The sequence below is a fragment of the Bos indicus genome, chromosome 1, assembly GCF_029378745.1.
Source record: "Bos indicus isolate NIAB-ARS_2022 breed Sahiwal x Tharparkar chromosome 1, NIAB-ARS_B.indTharparkar_mat_pri_1.0, whole genome shotgun sequence".
NCBI lineage: Eukaryota > Metazoa > Chordata > Mammalia > Artiodactyla > Bovidae > Bos > Bos indicus.
The window spans coordinates 38,771,894-38,795,729 of record NC_091760.1 but is presented as its reverse complement, the minus strand read 5'-3'; the positions used below and the strand labels follow the sequence as shown (position 1 = coordinate 38,795,729).

The following is a 23,836-nucleotide window of genomic DNA, read 5'->3' as shown; positions in this document are numbered from 1 at the left end:
CACTTTCATCAAGAGGCTTTTTAGTTCCTCTTCACTTTCTGGCATAAGGGTGGTGTCATCTGCATATCTGAGGTTATTGATATTTCTCTCGGCAATCTTGATTCCCGCTTGTGCTTCTTCCAGCCCAGCGTTTCTCATGATGTACTCTGCTTATAGGTTAAATAAGCAGGGTGACAATATACAGCCTTGACGTACTCCTTTTCCTATTTGGAACCAGTCTGTTGTTCCATGTCCAGTTCTAACTGTTGCTTCCTGACCTGCATACAAATTTCTCAAGAGGCAGGTCAGGTGGTCTGGTATTCCCATCTCTTTCAGAATGTTCCACAGTTTCTTGTGATCCACACAGTCAAAGGCTTTGGCATAGTCAATAAAGCAGAAATAGATGTTTTTCTGGAACTCTCTTGCTTTTTCCATGATCCAGTGGATGTTGGCAATTTGATCTCTGGTTCCTCTGCCGTTTCTAAATCCAGCTTGAACATCTGGTAGTTCACAGTTCACGTATTGCTGAAGCCTGGCTTGGAGATTTTTGAGCATTACTTTACTAGCGTGTGAGATGAGTGCAATTGTGCAGTAGTTTGAGCATTCTTTGGCATTGCCTTTCTTTGGGATTGGAATGAAAACCGACCCATTCCAGTCCTGTGGCCACTGCTGAGTTTTCCAAATTTGCTGGCATACTGACTGCAGCACTTTCACAGCATCATCTTTCAGGATATGAAATGGCTCAACTGGAATTCCATCACCTCTACTAGCTTTGTTCATAGTGATGCTTTCTAAGGCCGACTTGACTTCACATTCCAGGATGTCTGGCTCTAGGTCACTGATCACACCATCGTGATTATCTGGGTCATGATGATCTTTTTTGTATAGTTCTTCTGTGTATTCTTGTCATCTCTTCTTAATATTTTCTGCTTCTGTTAGGTCCATACCATTTCTGTCCTTTATCGAGCCCATCTTTGCATGAGGTGTTCCCTTGGTATCTCTAATTTTCTTGAAGAGATCTCTAGTCTTTCCCATTCTGTTGTTTTCCTCTATTTCTTTGCATTGATCGCTGAGGAAGGCTTTCTTATCTCCTCATGCTATTCTTTGGAACTCTGCATTCAGATGCGTATGTCTTTCCTTTTCTCCTTTGCTTTTCACTTCTCTTCTTTTCACAGCTATTTGTAAGGCCTCCCCAGACAGCCATTTTGCTTTTTTGCATTTCTTTTCCATGAGGATGGTCTTGATCCCTGTCTCCTGTACAGTGTTAGGAACCTCCGTCCATAGTTCATCAGGCACTCTGTCTATCAGATCTAGTCCCTTAAATCTATTTCTCACTTCCACTGTATAATCATAAGGGATTTGATTTAGGTCATACCTGAATGGTCTAGTGGTTTTCTCCACTTTCTTCAATTTAAGTCTGAATTTGGCAATAAGGAGTTCATGATCTGAGCCACAGTCAGCTCCTGGTCTTGTTTTTGCTGACTGTATAGAGCTTTTCCATCTTTGGCTGCAAAGAATATAATCAGTCTGATTTCGGTGTTGACCATCTGGTGATATCCATGTGTAGAGTCTTCTCTTGTGTTGTTGGAAGAGGTTGTTTGCTATGACCAATGCATTCTCTTGGCAAAACTTTATTAGCCTTTGCCCTGCTTCATTCCGTACTCCAAGGCCAAATTTGCTTGTTACTCCAGGTACCTACAATGTGCTAAACACAGTTTTTGTTTTTGGGTGTATGAAAGTAAGGGAGAAGTCATGTAAAATGACTCTAATGTAATATCTGTGTTAATAAAGTGGCACTCAGATAAGGGGCTGACTGTGGGTAGGCATTAGGAATCAGATAAAGAGCAGGTCTTGAAAGACAGTGCAAATTTTCCAAGAGTAATTTCTAAGAGTAATTCAGGTAGCTGGGGGGGAGAAAGGAATTCTATTAAGAAAGAAGAGTAAAGGGAAATACCTGCAGAGTATTTCAAAAAACATTTGGTAGCTTGACTGAAATAAATCACAGATGAGAGAATGACATTAGGAGATACTACTGGATTTGTAAGTGGGGCCTGCCCACTGCAAGTTGTGACTGCTTTGCTAAGGGGTTTGTGCTTTATCTCTAGGGCAAAATGAAAACGTTGAAGATTTATAGATAAAGAGTATAGCATGATCAATCTACCTGTGATAAGAACCTGTTGACTATTCTAAAATAAATATGAGAAGAAGTTGGAGTTAAGGAAAAAGTTAAAGGGCAAATGTAATCATACTTGTGAAGTGTACTGGGGACAGAGTCAAGGTGATAGAATGGAGTAGAAGATTTTAGAGACCTTGAACAGTAGATTTTAAGAAAGCAAAACTTACGTACAGTAATCAGTGGCTTCATGAGGAGAATAAAAAATACAAAGAATACTTGCAAATAATTAAACATCCTAATTCTGGATAGTCTTTGATTAATACGTTAAAAGGCACAGCACCTCCAGTCTTGGAATGTGGCACTATGATAATACTGCAGCTGAGCTTTCATTGTTCTAGCTGAAGATTAATTATCTCCCTTCCTCCTATAATATCCGTTTAGTGCCTTATAAATTGGATCCCGCTATTAGCACTATTCATTTATTTCCTGTGAGGATGTTTGAAGCTTTGTCTACTTGAGTGTTAGATTTAGTATCACTTCTTATTTCCTTCTTAGCTAAATACATGTTCATGTATATAGCTTTATTCTGATGTCTTTTCCTCACTTCACCCTGACCCACTGAGACACAAACACAGTGCACACACTCACACCCTAATACAGAAGATCTTCCATTTCTTGGTAGCTCTCTAATAAATTTGTTGTATTTGTAAAGGTTGAAAAAAGTATCACAAAATGTGGGAAAGCTACATTATCACTTTTTGTGAGCCTGTTTATGACTCTGGACTATGAACTTTACAAGTGTTTCTCAGTTTTTTCTTTTCCATCTTAGGTGAAACACGATGCCTAGATTGGCTTAGAGTTGAGTATTTCCTGAACTCCAGTTCAGTTCAGTTCAGTTCCTTAATTGTGCCCATCTTTGCATGAAGTGTTCCCTTGGTATCTCTAATTTTCTTTAAGAGATCTCTAGTCTTTCCCATTCTGTAGTTTTCCTCTTTTTGATTGCATTGATCACTGAGGAAGTCTTTCTTATCTTTCCTTGCTATTCTTTGAAACTCTGCATTCAAATGTGTATATCTTTCCTTTTCTCCTTTGCCTTTAGCTTCTCTTCTATTGACAGTTATTTGTAAGGCTTCCTCAGACAACCATTTTGCCTACTGCATTTCTTTTCCATGGGGATGGTCTTGATCCCTGCCTCCTGTACAGTGTCACAAACCTCCATCCATAGTTCTTCAGGTACTCCATCAAATCTAGTCCCTTAAATCTATTTCTCACTTCCACTGTACAATCTTAAGGGATTTGATTTAGGTAACACCTGAAAGGTCTAGTGGTTTTCCCTACTTTCTTCAATTTAAGTCTGAATTTAACAATAAGGAGTTCATGATCTGAGCCACAGTCAGCTCTCAGTCTTGTTTTTGCTGACTGTATAGAGCTTCTCCATCTTTGGCTGCAAAGAATATAATTGATCTGATTTTGATATTGACCATCTGGTGATGTCTTCTCTTGTGTTGTTGGAAGAGGGTGTTTGCTATGACCAGTGTGTTCTCTTGGCAAAACTCTATTAGCCTTTGCCATGCTTCATTCTGTACCAAGGCCAAATTTTCCTGTTACTCCAGGTATCTTTTGACTTCCTACTTTTGCATTCCAGTCCCATATATTGAAAAGGACATCTTTTCTGGGTGTTAGTTCTAGAAGGTCTTGTTAGTTTTCATGGAAGTGTTCAACTTCAACTTCTTCAGCATTACTGGTTGGGGCATAGACCTGGATTACCGTGATATTGAATGGTTTGCCTTGGAAACTAACAGGGATCATTCTGTCATTTTTGAGATTGCATCCAAGTACTACATTTCAGACTCTTTTGTTGACTATGATGGCTACTCCATTTCTTCTAAGGGATTCTTGCCCACAGTGGTAGATATAATGGTCATTTGAGTTAAATTCACCCATTCCAGTCCATTTTAGTTCACTGATTCCTAAAATGTTGATGTTCACTCTTGCCATCTCCTGTTTGACAGCTTCCAATTTGCCTTGATTCATGGACCTAACATTCCTGATTTCTATGCAGTACTCCTCTTTACAGCACTGGACTTTACTTCCATCACCAGTCACATCCACAACTGGGTGTTGTTTTTGCTTTGGTTCTGTGTCTTCATTCTTTCTGGAGTTATTTCTCCATTGATCTCCAGTAGCATATTGGGCACCTACTGACCTGGGGAGTTCATCTTTCAGTGTCTTATCTTTTTGCCTTTCATACTGTTCATAGGGTTCTCAAGGCAAGGATAGTCACTCAGTCATCTTCAACTCTTTGTGACCCTATAAACTGCAGCACTCCAGGCTTCCCTGTCTATTACTAACTCCCTGAGCCTACTCAAACTCATGTCCATTGAGTCGGTGATGCCATCCAACCATCTCATCTTCTGTCATCCCCTTTTCTTCCCACATTCTATTCCCAGCATGAGGCTCTTTTCCAGTGAGTCAGCTCTTCGCATCAGGTGACCAAAGTATTGGAGTTTCAGTTTCAGCATCAGTCCTTCAAGCGAATATTCAGGACTGATTTCCTTTAGGATTGACTGGTTGGATCTCCTTGCAGTCCTAGGGACTCTTCAAGAGTCTTCTCCAACACCACAGTTTAAAAGCATCAATTCTTTGGCATCAGGTTTCTTTATAGTCCAACTCTCATATCCATACATTACTACTGGAAAAACAATAGCTTTGGCTAGATGGACCTTTGTTGGTATCTCAGTTAGGCTTTGATAAAACCCCATGAGATTAGGTTCTGGTTAAAATTTTTTCCTGAAGGCAGGGCTTATTGAGAACACAGAGAGGTCTTGTATATTTCAAAGTGGTGTCTTTTTCTTGAAACATGGAGTTGTTTTTCTCTGGTATTTACTGTGAGAACTTAGTTGAGGTCATGGAGGCAAAACCCTGAAAAGCATGGTGGCTACCTGTAAGTGGGTCCCACTGGAGTTTTTAACTCTCAGACTGTCTGCACTGAACCTCCAGCAATTTGTCAATTATGGTTCAAGTTTTCCCACTCTTAGCAATGGTTCCTGAGGTGACTTTGAATGTACCAGTAAGGTGAGGCTCCCAGTATTTGTCTGTCTCTCCTACTTTGGTGGCAGTAGTTCCTCTGTGTCCTTATCTGTCTTATGAATCCAAGAATCCAGAAGAGTTGTTGATTTTTCAGTCTGTTCATTGTTTTACTTGTTAAATTAGGACAACATGGCATCTTCTTAGCTACTTAACATGTGGAGCTGGACACCCTTTCATGATTTTCATAATTTGTGTTAATTCTTGTGAAGGAAATGGCAACCCACTCCAGTATTCTTGCCTGGAGAATCCCATGGAGAGAAGGGACTGGTGGGCTACAGTCCATGTGGTTGCAATGAATCAGACACGACTGAAGCAACTTATCAAGCACACATGCAATTTCTCAGCAGCACATGTTGGTACAGAAAGAGAAATATGCTGGCCTTGAGTAGCTGCCCATCTTTTGAATTTAGGCAGGTGTTGGGCAATCAGGTAGGCAAGGTTTAGTGTTTTTTTATAGAGTTTTACATTTTTTTTTATCCTACTTCTGTGTTGAGAAATCAGAAAATTAGGTTAGTATGATAAGGTAATGGGAAGTGTAGTCAGTGTAAAAAATTAATAAACACAAATCTAAATGAGATAGAGTGTGGGGAACCTGGGGAATCCTTATGCCCTGCAGTGGTAGTAGAGCCCAACGGGAAGAAGAAAGTCTCCTCTTTTCTGGTTGGGACTCAGCCAGTGAAAAGAAGTGGACTCCTGTGTTGACTGTAGCCCTCTGAACTTCATTTTCTTCTCTATGCCGAGGGAAGTGTTCTTCTTCCGTTGCTACACAGGGACCTTCATGTGGCTCACCGTGGTTTTGGACTCAACATTGCAATTCTCTGTTGTCCTGAATAAACCCATCTTTGCTGTATTTGGCAGTCTATTTATTTCAAGTTTATATTGTCCAAGTGGTTCATATTTCTGAGACATCTTACCTAATTGGTGTGCACCCCACAAAGAACTGGAGGAATGTGGAGACTGGTATAGTTCTAAACTGGCAAGAATAAGCCAGGGTCTCAGGCTACTGGCCAAATAATTTTAGCAGTCTTCAGGGTAAATCTATACCCAGATGTACCACTGAAAGTACAGACAGAAAATATGATCTGACTAAAAGATGATGTTGGATTATTTGGTAGTGTCCTTTATGGCCTTGAGTAAAACGAATATTTTCCAGTCTTTGAAAGTGCACCTGTTTTCTGACCCTGAAATATAATAGAAGAAAAAGTAATATACAAGATCATAAAAGAAAAAAGTAGAATTGACAATAAAAGTTTCAGTCAGTCTTATGCTTCTGTTGTTACTATCCAAACTCCTTTGACTTTGTTAAGCTTCTTAGGACATACTGAACTTTAAGTAGTTGGATCTGGGTATCAGACTAAGTGAGTTAGTTATTAGTTTCATTACTGGCTATGTGATTTGGATAAATCATTTACATTCTCTGTACCTTTATTAGGGCTTCCAAGATGGCGCTAGAGTAAAGAACCTGCTTGCCAATGCAGGAGACATAAAAGATGCGTGTTTGATCCTTGGATTGGGAAGATCCCTTGGAGAGGAGGGCATGGCAACCCAGTCCAGTATTCTTGCTTTGAGAATCCCATGGACAAAGGAGCCTGGTGGGCTACAGTCCATAGGGTTGCAAAGAATTGAACACAACTGAAGTGATTTAGCATGCAGGATGCATATGCCTTTATTATCTCATTTATAAAAAAAGTTATTTTGTGAGGATTTCTATGGGCTAAAAACTTACTGCTTAGAACAGTATCCACCTAGCCTATTGTAAGTCTTTAGTAAATGTTAGCTATTGCTGTTATCTAAAGATAAAGCCTTAATTGACCATTATTGAGAGTATCATCAAGCTCACTGAAATGGAAAACAGTGTATAACTCAGTGATTGTTTTTTTTTCCCTGTGTTGTAGGCCATAAAATTTCCTTTTTAATTTAAAAAATAAATGTGGAGATCTTTAAAGATTTGTTCTTATTTTCCTAAAGATCCTGAGCACAGGTCTCCTTCCTTATGAAGATGATGGGCTTATTGTCCTGAAAATTACTGCTTATCATATAACTTGATAGTTCCTCATTGAACCAGTTTGTTGAATTTCTTTTCTCTCTTTTCTTGCTACTCATTTGTGGAGAAGTACATACTTTAAAATTTATTTCCCACTCTGGTTGTAAGTTTATGTTCTCTCTTTGGGTACTTTCTCTTATTTGGTGGCAAGAAATATTGAGGTCCTACAGGGCAGGGTATTGTTTATTTTTATAGTGTTATTCTCTTGTGAGATGTTATTCAATTTAAAGAATAAATTGCATTCTGTGTGAATGCTGCAAGGCAAGGTTGACCAGATGACCCAGGTTTTAGACTTCTATTTTTCAAACATATACTTTTGGTACTGTCCTTTTGGAATGGAAATAGGTATTATGTTTCTAGTCTGTAATGGGCCATCTTAATATTTTTAGTTCCAGACTACAGAAATAGAGATATATAGAAAACATATAGTCAGAATTTGTACTATTTTTTCATACCGCTAAAGCCTTTTTTAAATTTTAGAGACAAAACTGAAAGCTGATTTGGTTATGCTGACATATTTTTATTATTTTTGCTTTTTTAGAATAATTTACTCTCTTAAAGAGAAAAAAAGAGAAGATTTCCATTCTCCCACCCCCCACCCCCGCCTTGCTTTTTAAGGACTAAGAATTTAAATAATTTGGAAACCCAGTGCATGAATTTAGGAGAATTTTATATTAAATGTAGACCTTTTTGCTGCTGATGCTAGGAGAAACTGTGGCTGGGGGAACTTTCAAGCTTTTAAAGCTTTTAGAAAATTCTAGCATCGTTATATGCCTAATTCATACATGATTCAAAGACAGATATTTTTCTTTCTTGAGGAGTCATACATTCTTCTGCAGTGTTTTTGCATCTACTCTCTTTCTAGAATGTTACTGTTTATCCATTGAGGCTCCTGGCATAAAGAAGAGACTTGCCGAAAAGGCTGAGAATAAAACCGTGTTCAGATTTTTGGCAGTTTGGTGAGTCATCGCATCACTTTCCTTTCATTATTTTAATTTATATTGTGTGAAATATATTTAAATTAAAGTAGTTCCAGGAAGGTCATGAACTAAATAAAATCTCCAGTTAATAAATTGCTTATCAGTTTTTAAAAAATTAAACTACTTGCATCTCCAATTGAGAATTGTATGTTGAAGGAAAGTATTTCAGAATACTATTTGCATTTAAATAAGGTTTGAAGTACCTGGAGTGGCAGTCGAGTTTTTCAAATTAAAAATGCATACTGCTGGGAAAATAAGATGCTAGCTTTTAAAATTTAGAAAAAACTGTCATCTTTTTACTCCCAAACAGATAGCTTAACATGTTCATACAATAACAGGAATAAAGAATAATTCCATTTTAGTTAACCAAACTACATTGAATACATGAGGCAGTATTTTTTTTTTTGAAAATGAGAATGGTCTGATACTGGAGTTTGAAAGATTCTTCATGTCTTCTTACTATAACATTTCAAGTTTTAATAAATCAATTTAAAATGAATGTGATTAACTTTCAGTGTGAGAGAGCTTGCACATGATACTCAAATTCTAATTTTATTTTATAGACTTACAGTGCTTTCTGAGTATAAAAATATTTCATTGATGTAAAGCAGAGAATTAAAGTGGCTGTCTAGATTCTGTTTTTTAAAAACTGTATGAACATTGACCGTAAATGATTAGTTTTATGAACTTTTGTTTCCAATTCATGTAGAAAACCTAATAACTAATTCATTACCAGTGAAGTGGGAATTAAATATATGGACATTACTAGCTATAAATGTATAAAATTTTCACCAGGGACGATTCATTCCCCCTTCATTAGATAGAAATATATCTCAATTAGCCATAACATTAAAGTAGGGGAAAGAATCACAAGACCAAAAGAGCAAAATGCCTGGGAAAGAAAATTATAAACTTTACTACAAAATTATAACTTCTTGGTCTTCAGTTTCAGCAAAATGGGAGTATCATGTTACTTTGTTAGGAGAAGCCAGTCATATAAAACACTGACCCAGTTTCTCATTCTATAAAACTCTGTGGGAGAGTTACACTCTACTGGCAAAATTTAGTTTGTAGAAGCATAACCACAATTCATAGATGCATTTCTCCTAGCTAAATTAATTCCCTGGTTGTTTAAATAGAAAAAAAAAGATTCTTTGAAACTATTGAATAGCAAAGTAGACTGAAATACTCACTTAGAGTGACAACTACTTCCTTCATGTCATTAGTTGGTGCCATCTTTCCCTCTGTCAGTAGTAGCTTTCACTAAGCTCATCTCAGTTCTGAAAATGAAATTCTCATGGATGGGCAGAGGCCAATAGCTTAGCTCCATAAGATTGTAAATTTAGATTCACTAAGGCATCTCTCTCCTCTTTCAGAGTTTTACATCCAGAGATTCAAAACCTCAGTCATCTATGCTGTTTTTTGAGAAACAAATATATTAGATGATAGGATTTCAATTTGTTGATATTAAAAACCGCCCTACATTTTGAAATAATCAGTATGTTGGAAATTTCTTCTTTCACCCTTTTATTTGATTGTTGTAAATTCTGTTTGAGCAGTGAATTTGCCAGTTTGAGAAAGTAGAAAGAATGTAGTGTTGGTAATTAGAAGATTTGATTCTAATCTTAGTTTTTGCCCTTAGGTGACTTTTCAATATTCTTCAACACACCTAACTTCCTTGGGCTTAATTGTCTTCCTTAGAAGAGTAAGGAGGTTGGATAAAATGACCTTTTGTAGCTTCCTCCTCCTCCTCACCTTGCAACCCCCTACGATTTGCTCTGATAATGAGGCTACCTGTTTTGAGAGATTTTGGAGTTTCCAAACAGAACTCATATTTATTATCGTGCATTGCATATGAATTTCCTAGTTGTGTACTTTGTGATGTGTACAAAGCTCATATTTCTTATATTTAAGTTACTGAAGTAGAAATCTGATTACATAATTTATTTAACAAGTATCTTAGGATAAATTATTACATAAAACAGGCAAAGATCACAGCTTATATTGGCTTCCCAGGTGGTGCTAGTGGTAAAGAATCTGCCTGCCAAAGCAAGAGATAGAAGAGACGTGGGTGCAGTCCTTAGTTTGGGAAGATCCCCAGGAGGAGAGCATGGCAATCCATTCCAGTATTCTTGGCTGGAGAATCCCATGGCCGGAGAATCCCATGGCCAGAGAATCCTGGAGGGGCTGCAGTCCAGAGGGTGGCACAGAGTTGGACATGACTAAAGTGATTTTGTGTGCACACACAGTTTATATTCTACTGAAGAGACAGATAAGAAACAAAAACAACAGAATGAAATAATATATAAACAACAAAATATGTAACATTGTGTTAGAAATCCATACATATTATAGAAAAAGAAAAATAGAATAAGTAGGGAGATTTGGTGGATTCCCTTATTAAATGGGATGGGCAGATTCATCAAGGAGAAGTTAGAACAAGAACTTGGGAGAAGTAAAGGAGTTAGCCAAACCAGTATCTGATAAGTGGTTTCATCATAAAACAGCTGGGATGTTAATGGAGGGACATGTCTGTCGTGTTCATAGAACAACAAGAAAGTCAGTATGGTTGATGTTTTGTGAATGAAAGGAACAGTTGTAAAAAGGATTCTGAATTGATTCTGGGATTTCTAGAATTGGTTCTCTGATCTAATTAAAATAAAGGTGCTAATGACTATTTCCAGTAGCAAAGAGAACACTGATAGTTCATAGGGTTCAGTTCAGTTCAGTTGCTCAGTCGTGTCTGACTCTTTGTGACCCCATGAATCGCAGCACCCCAGGCCTCTCTGTCCATCACCAACTCCCAGAGTTTACCCAAACTCATGTCCATCAAGTCGGTGATGCCATCCAGCCAACTCATCCTCTGTCGTCCCCTTCTCCTCCTGCCCCCAATCCCTCCCAGCATCAGGGTCTTTTCAAATGAGTCAGCTCTTCGAATCAGGTGGCCAAACTACTGGAGTTTCAGTTTCAGCATCAGTGCTTCCAATGAACACCTAGGACTGAGCTCCTTTAGGATGGACTGGTTGGATCTCCTTGCAGTCCAAAGGACTCTCAAGAATCTTCTCCAGCACCACAGTTCAAAAGCATCAATTCTTCAGCACTCAGCTTTCTTATAGTCTAACTCTCACATCCATACATGACCACTGGAAAAACCATAGCCTTGACTAGATGGACCTTTGTAGGCAAAGTAGTGTCTCTGCTTTTTAATATGCTATCTAGGTTGGTCATAACTTTCCTTCCAAGGAGTAAGCATCTTCTAATTTCATGGCTGCAATCACCATCTGCAGTGATTTTGGAGCCCAAAAAATCAAAGTCTGACACTGTTTCCACTGTTGCCCCATCCATTTCCCATGAAGTGATGTGATCAGATGCCATGGTTTTAGTTTTCTGAATGTTGAGCTTTAAGCCAACTTTTTGACTCTCCTCTTGCACTTTCATCAAGAGGCTCTTTAGTTCTTCTTCACTTTCTGCCGTAAGGGTGGTGTCATCTGCATATCTGAGGTTATTGATATTTCTCCCGGCAATCTTGATTCCAGCTTGTGCTTCTTCCAGCCCAGCGTTTATCATGATGTACTCTGCATATAAGTTAAATAAATAATCAGGGTGACAAGATGCAGCCTTGACGTACTCCTTTTCCTCTTTAGAACCAGTCTGTTCCATGTCCAGTTCTAAGTGTTGCTTCCTGACCTTTATAGAGGTTTCTCAAGAGGCAGGTCAGGTGGTCTGGTATTCCCATCTCTTTCAGAATGTTCCACAGTTTCTTGTGATCCACACAGTCAAAGGCTTTGGCATAGTCAATAAAGCAGATATAGATGTTTTTCTGGAACTCTCTTGCTTTTTCGATGATCCAGTGGATGTTGGCAATTTGATCTCTGGTTCCTCTGCCTTTTCTAAAACCAGCTTGAAAAGATTGATAATATTATTTGCCTTAGAATCAGATTGATTATATTCTTTGCAGCCAAAGATTGAGAAGCTCTATACAGTCAGCAAAAACAAGACCGCAAGCTAACTGTGGCTCAGACCATGAACTCTTCATTGCCAAATTCAGACTTAAATTGAAGAAAGTAGGGAAAACCACTAGACCATTCAGGTATGACCTAAATTAAATCCCTTATGATTATACAGTGGAAGTGAGAAATAGATTTAAGGGACTAGATATGATAGACAGAATGCCTGATGAACTATGGAATGAGGTTCGTGATGTTGTATAGGAGACAGGGATCAAGATCATCCCCATGGAAAAGAAATGCAAAAAAGCAAAATAGCTGTCTGAGCTGGCCTTACAAATGGCTGTGAAAAGAAGAGAAGCAAAAAGCAAAGGAGAAAAGGAAAAGATATAAGCATCTGAATGCAGAGTTCCAAAGAATAGCAAGGAGAGATAAGAAAGCCTTTCTCAGCGATCATTGCAAGGAAATAGAGGAAAACAACAGAATGGGAAAGACTAGAGATCTCTTCAAGAAACTTAGAGATACCAAGGGAACATTTCATGCAAAATGGACTTGATAAAGAACAGAAATGATATGGACCAGAAGCAGAAGATATTAAGAAGAGGTGGCAAGAATACACAGAAGAACTGTACAAAAAAGATCTTCATGACCCAGATAATCACAATGGTATGATCACTCACCTAGAGCCAGACATCCTGGAATGTGAAGTCAAGTGGGCCTGAGGAAGCATCACTATGAACAAAGCTAGTGGAGGTGATGGAATTCCATTTGAGCTATTTCAAATCCTGAAAGATGATGCTATGAAATTATTGCACTCAATGTGCCAGGAAATTTGGAAAACCTAGCAGTGGCCACAGGACTGGAAAAGGTCAGTTTTCATTCCAATCCCAAAGAAAGGCAATGCCAAAGAATGCTCAAACTACTGCACATTTGCACTTATCTCACACACTAGTAAAGTAATGCTCAAAATTCTCTAAGCCAGGCTTCAGCAGTATGTGAACTGTGAACTTCCAGATGTTCAGGCTGGTTTTGGAAAAGTTCATAGGGTGAATTCTCCTCAACATACACTTAAGAGAAGGCAGATTTTTCAGTGGCCATGTATTTGGTACCTTAGCACATTTTTGTGAATGTAACAAGAATAATGAGATTATGTGGGTGCCCCTAACATGTGTGCTAAGTCCCTTCAGTACTGTGTGACTCTTCATGACCCTTTGGACTGTGGCCTTCCCCTGTCCTTGGGATTCTCCAGGCAAAAATACTGGAGTGGGTTGCCATTTCCTCCTCCAGGGGATCTTCTGGACCCACGAATCTAACCTGGGTCCCTTAGGTCTCCTGCATTGATAGGCGGGTTGTTTACTACTAGCACCACCTGGGAAGCCTGGCTGCCCCTAATTATGCTGGAAAAATTGGGAGAGAAGAAAAAAGATGAGCTTAAGTATTTGGATTTCCAGCTTAAGCACCACATAAATGACCTGAAAGTTTCTGTATCTGCCCTGAAAGAAATCTTTATCTCCAGTAGCCACAGAGGTTGCTGAAAATCAGACCCAGAGTCTCATCCTGCTAGTGGCTAAATTATAACACAAATTACCGGGTGTCTGCTGGTAAAGTAAGGGCATTGATTGGAAAGGATTGAGATCCTGAAAACTGGAATGTGGCCTTAGGGGAAGAACCTGATGAAGTCTGGACGTGGAACCTCTAATAATCTGGAGTCGTCTTCACCAGTAGAAGAAGCTGTTCCACCTCCACCTCAGGGGAGTCGTCTTTGCAAGTAGAAGCCTCCGTTCATCTCACCTCAGGGGAGTAAAGCTGATAGGCATGAGGAGACTGCAGTGGCCTCCCATGAATCAGTTGCCCTATAAAATGCTGATGATCCTCCTTAGGACCTGCCATCCACAGTTCCTTTCTGCTTTTAAACCTTGAACTAGGCTTACTTCCCAGCAGGCCTTGAAAAGTGAGATACAGAGTATGACCATGAAGAAGAGTGCTGCGCTCTGAAAGAACTGCTTTTCCGATGTATACAAACAGAAGTCCAGGAACTATTTGTGGCAATTGTTGTTAAGGGTTTTAGATACTAATGAAAGAAATATAAAGTGGGATATAGCTGAATTTATTGAAACTGAGAGTCACTCAGTCGTGTCCGAGTCTTTGCGACCCCAAGGACCATAGAGTTCATGGAATTCTCCAGGCCAGAATGCTGGAGTGGGTAGCCTTTCGCTTCTCCAGGGCATTTTCCCAACCCAGGTCTTCTGCATTGCAGGCGGATTCTTTACCAGTTGAACTACAAGGGAAGCCCAAGAATACTGGAGTGGGTAGCCTGTCCCTTCTCCAGTGGATCTTCCTGACCCAGGAATTGAGCCAGGATCTCCTGCATTGCAGGTGGATTCTTTACCAACTGAGCTATCAGGGAAGACCATTGATATGTATCAGTATGCAGAGATTGCATAATGTTGCAGCTCGGGATTAGGGAGGGCTCTAACAGTTTGGTTGGTTAGCTGAAACAAGGATCAGAAGGTGACCTGTGTTAAATAAATAAGATGAAATACCACAGCTGCCTTGGTATACAGTAGGGGAAGGGATCTAGAGGTTTAGGGAGATATGAGACTCTTAAGAGCAGATATATCATGTAAGACTTGTTCACCCAACCTTGAAGAATCTAGAAGACACACCTTTTACCACTACTGCAAGAAATAAATTTGGGTTACATCCAGCATCTTTGAAGAACCCCTGGTCACTCTTTTCTGTGGGTCAGAAATTATAATGGGAACTTAATTGGGAAACCTAAATACAGTGTGGATTGTTGGATGGTGGGGGTGGCGGGGTCGGGGGAGGGGGGTGGAAATGTGTGACAGAAGCCAGGTGGAAGTAGTTAAATCACCAAAGGCAAGGTGGGTGAGGTTATCGTAATGGACATCAGAATTAAAGCAGTAACCAGAATAGTCTGAGTAGTAAAGATTTATGGCATTGGCCAGTTGAATCATGATGTTCCTAGATGTGAACTAGATGGGAAGTCTACTAATTTTCATTTGATTTGTATAAGCAGAAAAGTTGTAGGCCAAGTAAATAAAAGTCTAACTTGAATCATAAAAACAGAGAGTTATGACTCCTAAATCAATTCCCAGACTTGAGCAAGTTGACAGACCCAGAGCCCCTTGGATGAAGAAGATGCTGAGTTCCCTTGAGTAGAATCCCAGCTGCACTGCCAGAAATTCATATTGTTAATATTTTCCCCAGGCTTCCCTAAAGGGATCACCCTTTGAGTCAGTGACTGGGCAAACAGTCACACTGTGTGTGACTGGGGAAACAGAAATAATCAGACTTTTTAGGGATTTCTGGACACTGGATCTGAACTGACACTATTTCTAAGAGATCCATAATGCCACTTTGGTCCACCAGTCAGAGTAGAGCTTCTGGGGGTGAGGCTTTAGCTCAGATCCAATTTTACAGTGGGTTCAGTGGGTCCTTTAGTGCATCTTGTGGTTATTTCTCTAGCTTTGGAATGCATTATTGGAACAGATATACTAAACAACTGGAAAATCCTCTGGTTTGTTCCTTGATCTGAGGAATGAGGGCTGTTATGGTGGGAAAGGCCAAGTGGAGCCACTAGCGCTGCCTCCATCTAGGAAAATAGTAAATAAAAAGCAATACCTCATCTCAGAAGGCAATGGCAAGCCACTCCAGTACTCTTGCCTTGAAAATCCCATGGATGGAGGAGCCTGGTAGGCTGCAGTCCATGGGGTCCCTACGAGTCGGACGCGACTGAGCGACTTCACTTTCACTTTTCACTTTCACACAGTGGAGAAGGCAATGGCAACCCACTCCAGTGTTCTTGCCTGGAGAATCCCAGGGACGGCAGAGCCTGGTCGGCTGCCGTCTATGGGGTCGCACAGAGTTGGACATGACTGAAGCGACTTAGCAGCAGTAGCAGCAGCATCTCTGAAGGTGTTGTAGAAATTAGTGCCACTGTCAAAGACTTGAAGGATGCAGGCGTGGTGATTCTACTACATCCCCGTTCAGTTTGCCTATTTGGCCTGTGCAGAATACAGATAAATCTTGGAGAATGACAGTGTATTACAGTACCTGTAACCAGGTGGTAACTCTGGTTGCAGCTGTTGTACCAGATGTGGTTTCATTGCTTAAATAAATTGACACATATCCTGGTACCTGGTACACTGCTGTTGATCTGGCAAATGATTTTTTTCTCCATTCCTGACCACTAGATTCATTTGCTTTCAGCTGGCTAAGCCAACAATACATGTTTACTGACATATGATAGATATATAGGAAACATCCATCCTTAGGTTATAATTTTGTTTGCAGAAATCTTTAATTGCTTTTCCCTTCTAGAAGAGATCACACTGACTCATTACATTGATGACTTTTTCTGATTGGACCCATTGAGCAAAAAGTAGCAACTATTCTAAACTTGTTGCTAAGACATTTATACGTCAGAGGGTGAGAAATAAATCCAGCAAAAATTCAGGGATCTTCTACATCATTGAAATTTCTGAAGATGTAGTGGTGTGGGGCATGTCAAGATATCCATTTCAAAGTGAAAGAAAAGTTTTTCCATCTAGCTTCTCCAACACCCAGAAAAGAGACATGATTAGTAGACCTCTTTGGATTTTAGAGGCAACATACTGCTCATTTGGCTGTGTCACACCAGCCCATTTACCAAGTGGCCAAAAACCTACTATTTTTAACTGAGGCCTAGAGCAAAATAAGGCTGTCCAACAAATCAAGTCTGTTATGCCTAGCTGCTCTGCCACATGGACCATATGATCTAGTAGGTCCAGTGGTGCTTAATGTGGCCTGGTTAGAGAACGATTTTAATTGGCTCCTATTGATGAGTAACAGCTTAGAATCTTCAGAGTTTGGGGCAAACCCTGTTGTGTACTGTGGAAACGACTCTCTTTTTGAGAAGCAACTTTTGGTTTGTTATTGGGCCTTAGTAGAAGCTGAATGTTGGCCACGGGCCACTAAGATACCAGGCAGCTGCAATGTCCATCTTTATAGGCCAGATAAAGTCATAAAGTTGGGGGTACACAGTCACAGTCCATCATCAAATCCAAGTAATACCTACCGGATTAGGCTTGAGCAGGCTCTGAAGCCACAAGTTGCGTGAAGAAGTGACCCATTAACTTCATTTCTCTCAGCCTGTACCTGTGACCTCATCTCGAGGTAGATATGGTCATAGAGATATGACCATTTGGTAAGGGAAGAGAAAATCTGAGTCTCAGTTACAGTGAGTGGGTCTGTAATAGGAGGTACCACCTTCAATAAAGAGCTCCAGCACTTATAACCCCTTTCTGGGATATCCCTGAAGGAGAGTGTGAGTGGGCAGAACTTTGAGCAGTCTATGTGGTTATTCATTTTTCTTAGGAGGAAAAATGCCAGATGATCAATTGTATATAAATTCATGGGCTGTGACCAGTGGGTTGACTAGATGATTAGGGACTTGGAAGGAACATGATTGGAAAATTAATGGCAAGGAGATTTAGGGAAGGGGTATATTGATGGGCCTTTCTGAATGGGTAAAAATATGAAAGTATCTGTATTCCTTGTGAATGCTCCCTAGAAAGTAATATCAGGAGAGGGGAATTTTAATGATCAAGTGGATAGGGTGACTTTTTCTGTGTATATCAATCAGCCTCTTTCCCTAGCCACTCCCATCTGTTCCCAATGGGCTCATGACCAAAGTGGCTGTGGTGGCAAGGAAGTAAAGTATGTCTGAGCTGAGCAACATGGCCTTCCAGTCACCAGAGCTAACCTGCCCACAGTCACTGCTGAAATGTCCAATATTCCAGCAGCAGAGACCATTACTGAGTTTTTAACATTCCCTGAAGTGATCAGCCAACTATCTGGAGGTAGGTTGATTATATTGAACCACTTTGAAAGCCATTTGCTCTCTTAAAAGAGTTTCTAAATGATTAAGTTTAATTAAGAAATCTTTTAAAATAAAAATCTGTAATTACTATTGTAAAATCTAGTTATGTAATCTTTCCTGATAGAGCAAGATATTGTCAGGGCATCCTGGATTTAGGATGGATCTGTAGAAAGAATCAGTGAAGAATGACTCCAGGTATGAATTCATGATCCAGAAGACCTAAGAATACCTTCAGATTTTTCTTTAAACATTTCAGAGTTAATGTTTAGAAAGCACTTAGGAAGCATTTCATCTGTAACTTCCCCAAAGACCTCTTTGGAATATGATTGATTGGCATTTGACAGATTTCTTTTATTGTGTTACAGTTTTGTTATAGTCTTTTTAGCTTCAATAACTGAAAAAAATCAAAGTATGTGCTTGTGTACTATTCCAAGAGGATTAAATATAGTCAGTTTTCTAGAGTCAGTCATGATCATAAATATGGTATTGAACATATGTTAAAACAGTCTATAAGGTTTTAGAGAATGAGGAATGAGCTAAAGAATTTTTTACTCCCAAATTCCTTCTATTCAAAAGCAAAATGTGTTTGGAGCGTGCTAAAACTTGTAGATTCATATTCAGCAGCCACCAATATTATGAAAATTTTGGTTGCTGAAATCCAGTTCAGATATCTCACGTGTATGGAATGATAACTTTACTAAACTCAGAATTTCAGTTTTTAAAAATTTTATTTCCAGGACACTATACTTGACTGATTTTCTCCCTAACTTACGGGATGTTTATCTTCAGTTTTCTTTGCCTGTTCCTTCTCTTTTAACTGACCCTTTGACATAGCCATGGCCCAGAGCTTAGATTTTAGACTTCTCTTTTTTAGTTACAGACCCATGGTTAAGCATCCACCCTTTTGACTCTGAAGACTATCTGTATGCTGATGACTCCCAAATTTTTAAACACTCTTGGCTGACCTGTAGTATAACTACAAATTCATATGTCCAATTGCCTACTCAACATATATACTTGGTCAGCAGCCATTACAAATGCAACATGTATAAAACTTTTGAAATTCCAAATATTCTGTTCCAAGTTTGCTCCGTCACTTCCTACTGTCCCTTGTACATCTGATTCACTTCCTTTCTTCCTTCTTTTGTCCACACCAAAACCCTTGGGGGCAATCCTTTCTTTCACATTCTGTATCAAGCCTCATAGGAAAGGATGGTGGCTCTATCTTTAAACCATATCCTCCACTACTACCTTCTTTGCTTGCATGACCATCACCTCTTACCCGGATACTGAATTATCCTTTTAAAATATGTCAGATTTTGTTCCATTTCTGTTTCACTCACATTAGAAGCTCAAATCCAGAAAACAGCCTATATTGTTCTCATGTTCTGCTACCCTCCTCTCCTCTCTGACTTCTGTCATTTGCACACATTCCTTTGCTATCATGTGAACATCTCAGGCATGTTCTTATTTAAGCTTTTTGTTCTATCTGTTCTGGAATGTCTTCTACCAGATATCCATTTGGCCAAACTCATCATCTTACCTAAATCTGATGTTTCTGTGATTTACCCAATGATCATAATTAATACTGAATTCTGACCTCCCTCCACCAACATACCTCCCCTGCTCCTCTGCACTCCCATTCTGGACTTTCTGTCTTCCTTTATCATGCTTGATTATTTTAATTTTTTCCATAGAATTACTCGCTTTTTGTATCTTTCCACAAATAAAATATAAGCCTTAGGAATTTTTGATGTTGATCATCAGTGTTTCCAAAACACCTAGAACAGTGTTTGACATTTAGTAGACATTTGAAGCACTTTTAAATGAATGAATAAATTAATTAATATGAGAAAAATGATACATTCTGGCTAAAATCTAATCTGTGGGCAAGAAAAACCAAGTAGACACAGCGAGTTTAAAGGGTACAGTGGTTTGAAAGAAAAAAGTTTCTCTTTTCAATCTACTAAGTCCAGTTTATGTCATTATCTTACACAAATGTAACCTATTATGCAAAAAGGTTTCACATTTTCAGATTACATATTATAGAGGAAAAAATATATGCTTCTGTATTAAAGAGAAGAAGAAACAATGACTGATGGTAGGGAAACAATAGGACAACATAGAACTGTTTCGTGCAACACTTGATCTGAGGAGTGACCAAGAGTCCAAAGCTGAGCGGACTTCAAAGAGGACTTGTAGATTCAAAGCACCTGAATTTTAAAACTGGGTGTAATGTCTGGCGTGATCTGGCATGTTTTGAAAGGATAACGTTCTGAGTTATGATAAAACTTCATAAAGATTTATATGTTTCTTGAAGCTTATGATTTGTGTATTTCCTTCATCTTTCCCTTTGTTTGTTATTATAAATCCCAGCTGTTATTATATGCATTTTTAAAGGATTGGTGTGCCATATATTTTCCTGTTAGAGACTGTTTGGATGCCTTCAATCCATGAAATGTGTTCAGATTTTGAAAACTTCACAACAGAAAGGGATTTTTTAGAAAATAGAAATCATTAGGTTATAGCATGTATTGGTAGTATCATTAAACATTAGAAAAGCATAGTTTAATGTTAAAAATAGCTGAGTTTTATCCTTCATACAGTATGTTTATCTGAGTGAAGTGGAACTGGGAATTAAAAAGAGATGAGGCAGTTGAATGGACAATGGCAGAAACCTATTGGGACCAGAGGGGTAAAAGCCAAGCAAATGAACCTTGATGAAAACATATTTTACAAAATATTGAAATTGTTTTTATTATTCCTTTGAGAATTAGAGATAATACGTATGTCAAGAGTAAAGTTTTCAAGTAAACCCTTTGAATTAACCTAAAGCAAATTGCTTATTAAATTTCTGTAATGATTAAACATTTTAGCTTATGTTAAGTATCTATTTTGATGGAAATAAATGGGTCTAATTTATTCTTATTACTTAATGTACTGAAAATCAGTCATAAGTTGTTTTGAGCTGTTTTGAAGCAGTAAGCAATAGATGTGACTCTTAATTTTTGAAAGTTGACTTGGAGTGGAACTGTCACTCTAAGAGTGATGCCTAGAGCAGGGAAAGGAGACAGTATTCCATGTGCTGTTATTCTGATCTGATTTATTTTATACTCATGTGTCACTGTGAGATTACCGGGATAAATAAAGATGTTATGACTGTTTCTTTGAAAAAAATTGGAGTCCTTGGTAAGGTGCTATTGTAAAATATGAAATTATTAGCATTTACATGAAATTGTCCTTTCTTACAAAAACAAAATTAGATGAAAGTTTCTGTTTTAACTGGCATTTTAATTTCTTTGTAATTTTAATTATACATCAATTAAGTCAACTATAAAATGTGGATATGTATGAAGTCCACTTGAAATCATCATTCTAATATGACCAGGTTTTAATAAAACATTGAAAATATGCCAAGCAGGAAGAATATTTAATTGTTTTACAGACAATATGGAATTATATACAATTTATTGACTATAAGGAAAGAAAGTTAAGCTTTCATCTTACTATTGTTTAAACTTTATAATATTTATTAGGAAATAAAATAATGCAAAATTTTCTCATATAAAAAATATTTTCTTCATATTAACAAAATTAATTCAGAGTTTTCATGTTAAAAATACTAAAGTTTTCTCATATTAAAAAGTATTACAACATACTTCCAGTGTGAAAAAACTATGACTGCAGTATACTGTCTAAAGTGATTTATGATCTTGCAATGCTTATAGTAATGTCAAGTTTCAGTTTTGGATCACACTATTATAATGTGTCAAACAGTTTAAAAAATACTCCAACAGTTGACTACACCTGTTTCCACTTTACAGATCCTTTCAAGTTCATGGGACTTTGATCGAAAGGGAAATATTTAACTTGTGTCTTTCTTTTTCAATCTAAAAATTGAAATTTTTTTCTTACTGTATACTTTTTTGTATGATATTTTAACATTAGTGGATAAAGATTGTTAAGATTAATTATTCTCTTTTATTTGATCATTTTTAAAGGAATTTTTCACAGAATTTCATTTGGGATTTTTCCAAGGAAGTCAGTACATCAAAACATGATAAAATTCTACTAAATGATATTATTATATCCAAATGAAGAAAACCGTTTAACACTTGATCAAAATATTTTGTGTATGCATCTCTAAATACAGCATATCTATCTATCTATCTATCTATCTACATGTATACTGTTCTCTATTTAAATATTTAGTAACATCATGTGATTAGGCCAAAAGTATTCGTAAGACACATTTATCATGTAGTTACTATTTAGCATTTTGGGCAGCCTACTTATTTTTGGCAGGTTTAAGCACGATGAAGTCCTGATTATCATGTTATGTTCACACTTTTATATAGCTTAATTGCCATTAAAAGTCACCATTTTTCTGTTCAGTCACCGGAAATCATGGAGATGAAATCTAGTCATCTTACTGTTATTTCCCTTATTCTTAGTAGATGCATTTGATTACTAGATCACATTATTGAGGATTCTGAGAAACATATTTAAACTGTAAAAATAAAAAAGCACAAATTTTCATAGGAAGGGATTTCAAAGCATTCTTCAGTTTAAAAAAAATTGTAGAGGGCTACAGATAAACTTGACAATCTTAGTAGCATATCAGTTTTTTTCTTTTGAATTAGGTTTTATGGATTTTGATTCTCTTAGATTTTATACATTCTCTAATTTTGTGAGGAATTTTGAGGAATTTTCTTTTTCAGTTCATTGTGGAATTTCAGTAAAAATAGTGTTTTAATCCTAATAAGTTATAAAATTAATGTGAAAGGATTAAGTATAGCCAAGAAATCCCCCTTGACAGATTTGATAGAAATATTATTATAAAGGGAAAGGTTAGATGAGAAATTTCAAAAAATATTAAAATCTTCAAGGAAGATTTCTAAGGATGTCATCTAGCGTGCTACTTAGGCAAGTTCTTAAAGTTATAAAATTCTTTTTTTTTTAAATGAAGACACGTTTTCAATAAGCACCATTATAAAATATCACGCTTAAGTGTAAGAATCATAATTTTTACTGAAAAAAGCATAATTTTAAGGGAAACTTTAGTTTTTCCATGATTGATCCCCTCAGATACTTACCATAAATGACTTTTGGCTTTGAGAAGTTTGGGTATTATTCTTGAGAACTGAAATTAAGGCTCTGAATGAATCTGCAGGTACAAGCTGTAGTTATTCATGCTTTATAGAGTCACATACTTAACAAAATGAGGGGTCATATAATGATATTTTCTTATTTATGAAAAATGAGACAACCTTGAAAAGTCTGGAGTATATTCCAAAGAGAGCCAGACTTGCAGCTTTATAAGGTAGGACCTATAAGAAGTCAACTTTGATTCCTAGAAAGAAAGATATACAGTATGTCCAATATTGACAGGCTTTTCTTTAAGCACTAGTTAGTTAGGAAAGGCTACCCACTCCAGTATTCTGGCCTGGAGAATTCCATGGACTGTATAGTTCATGGGATCGCAAAGAGTCAGACAGGAGTGAGCGACTTTCACTTTCACTAGTTAGTTAACAAAGAGAGTAACATTTATATTATGGTGTTGATCTGGGCGTTGAAGATCACATTTGGGAGATAGCTAATGGTTTCTAACAGTAGTACTCTTAAAAGAAAAAAGACTATATCAAGGATCTCAAGATGTTTGTTTGAATTAATAATCATATTATTACAGCTATATTAGTTGAATCACCTTCATTTTCCTGGGAAGCATCAAGATCATACTCAGTCATTTTTTTCTGTTTAAGTTCTTAGTCTGAGTCCACTACCTTCCTAAGACAT

General features: G+C 37.8%; 1 long non-coding RNA gene across 1 annotated transcript in view; it reads left to right on the top strand.

The window, feature by feature from the left end:
* The window catches only part of LOC139182269 (uncharacterized), a 167,436-nt gene that overhangs the window by 41,501 nt on the left and 102,099 nt on the right, over positions 1-23,836 (top strand). The window contains exon 2 of the long non-coding RNA XR_011565921.1: positions 8,095-8,188. This is a non-coding gene — a long non-coding RNA (uncharacterized lncRNA). The remainder of the gene's footprint in view (positions 1-8,094; positions 8,189-23,836) is intronic.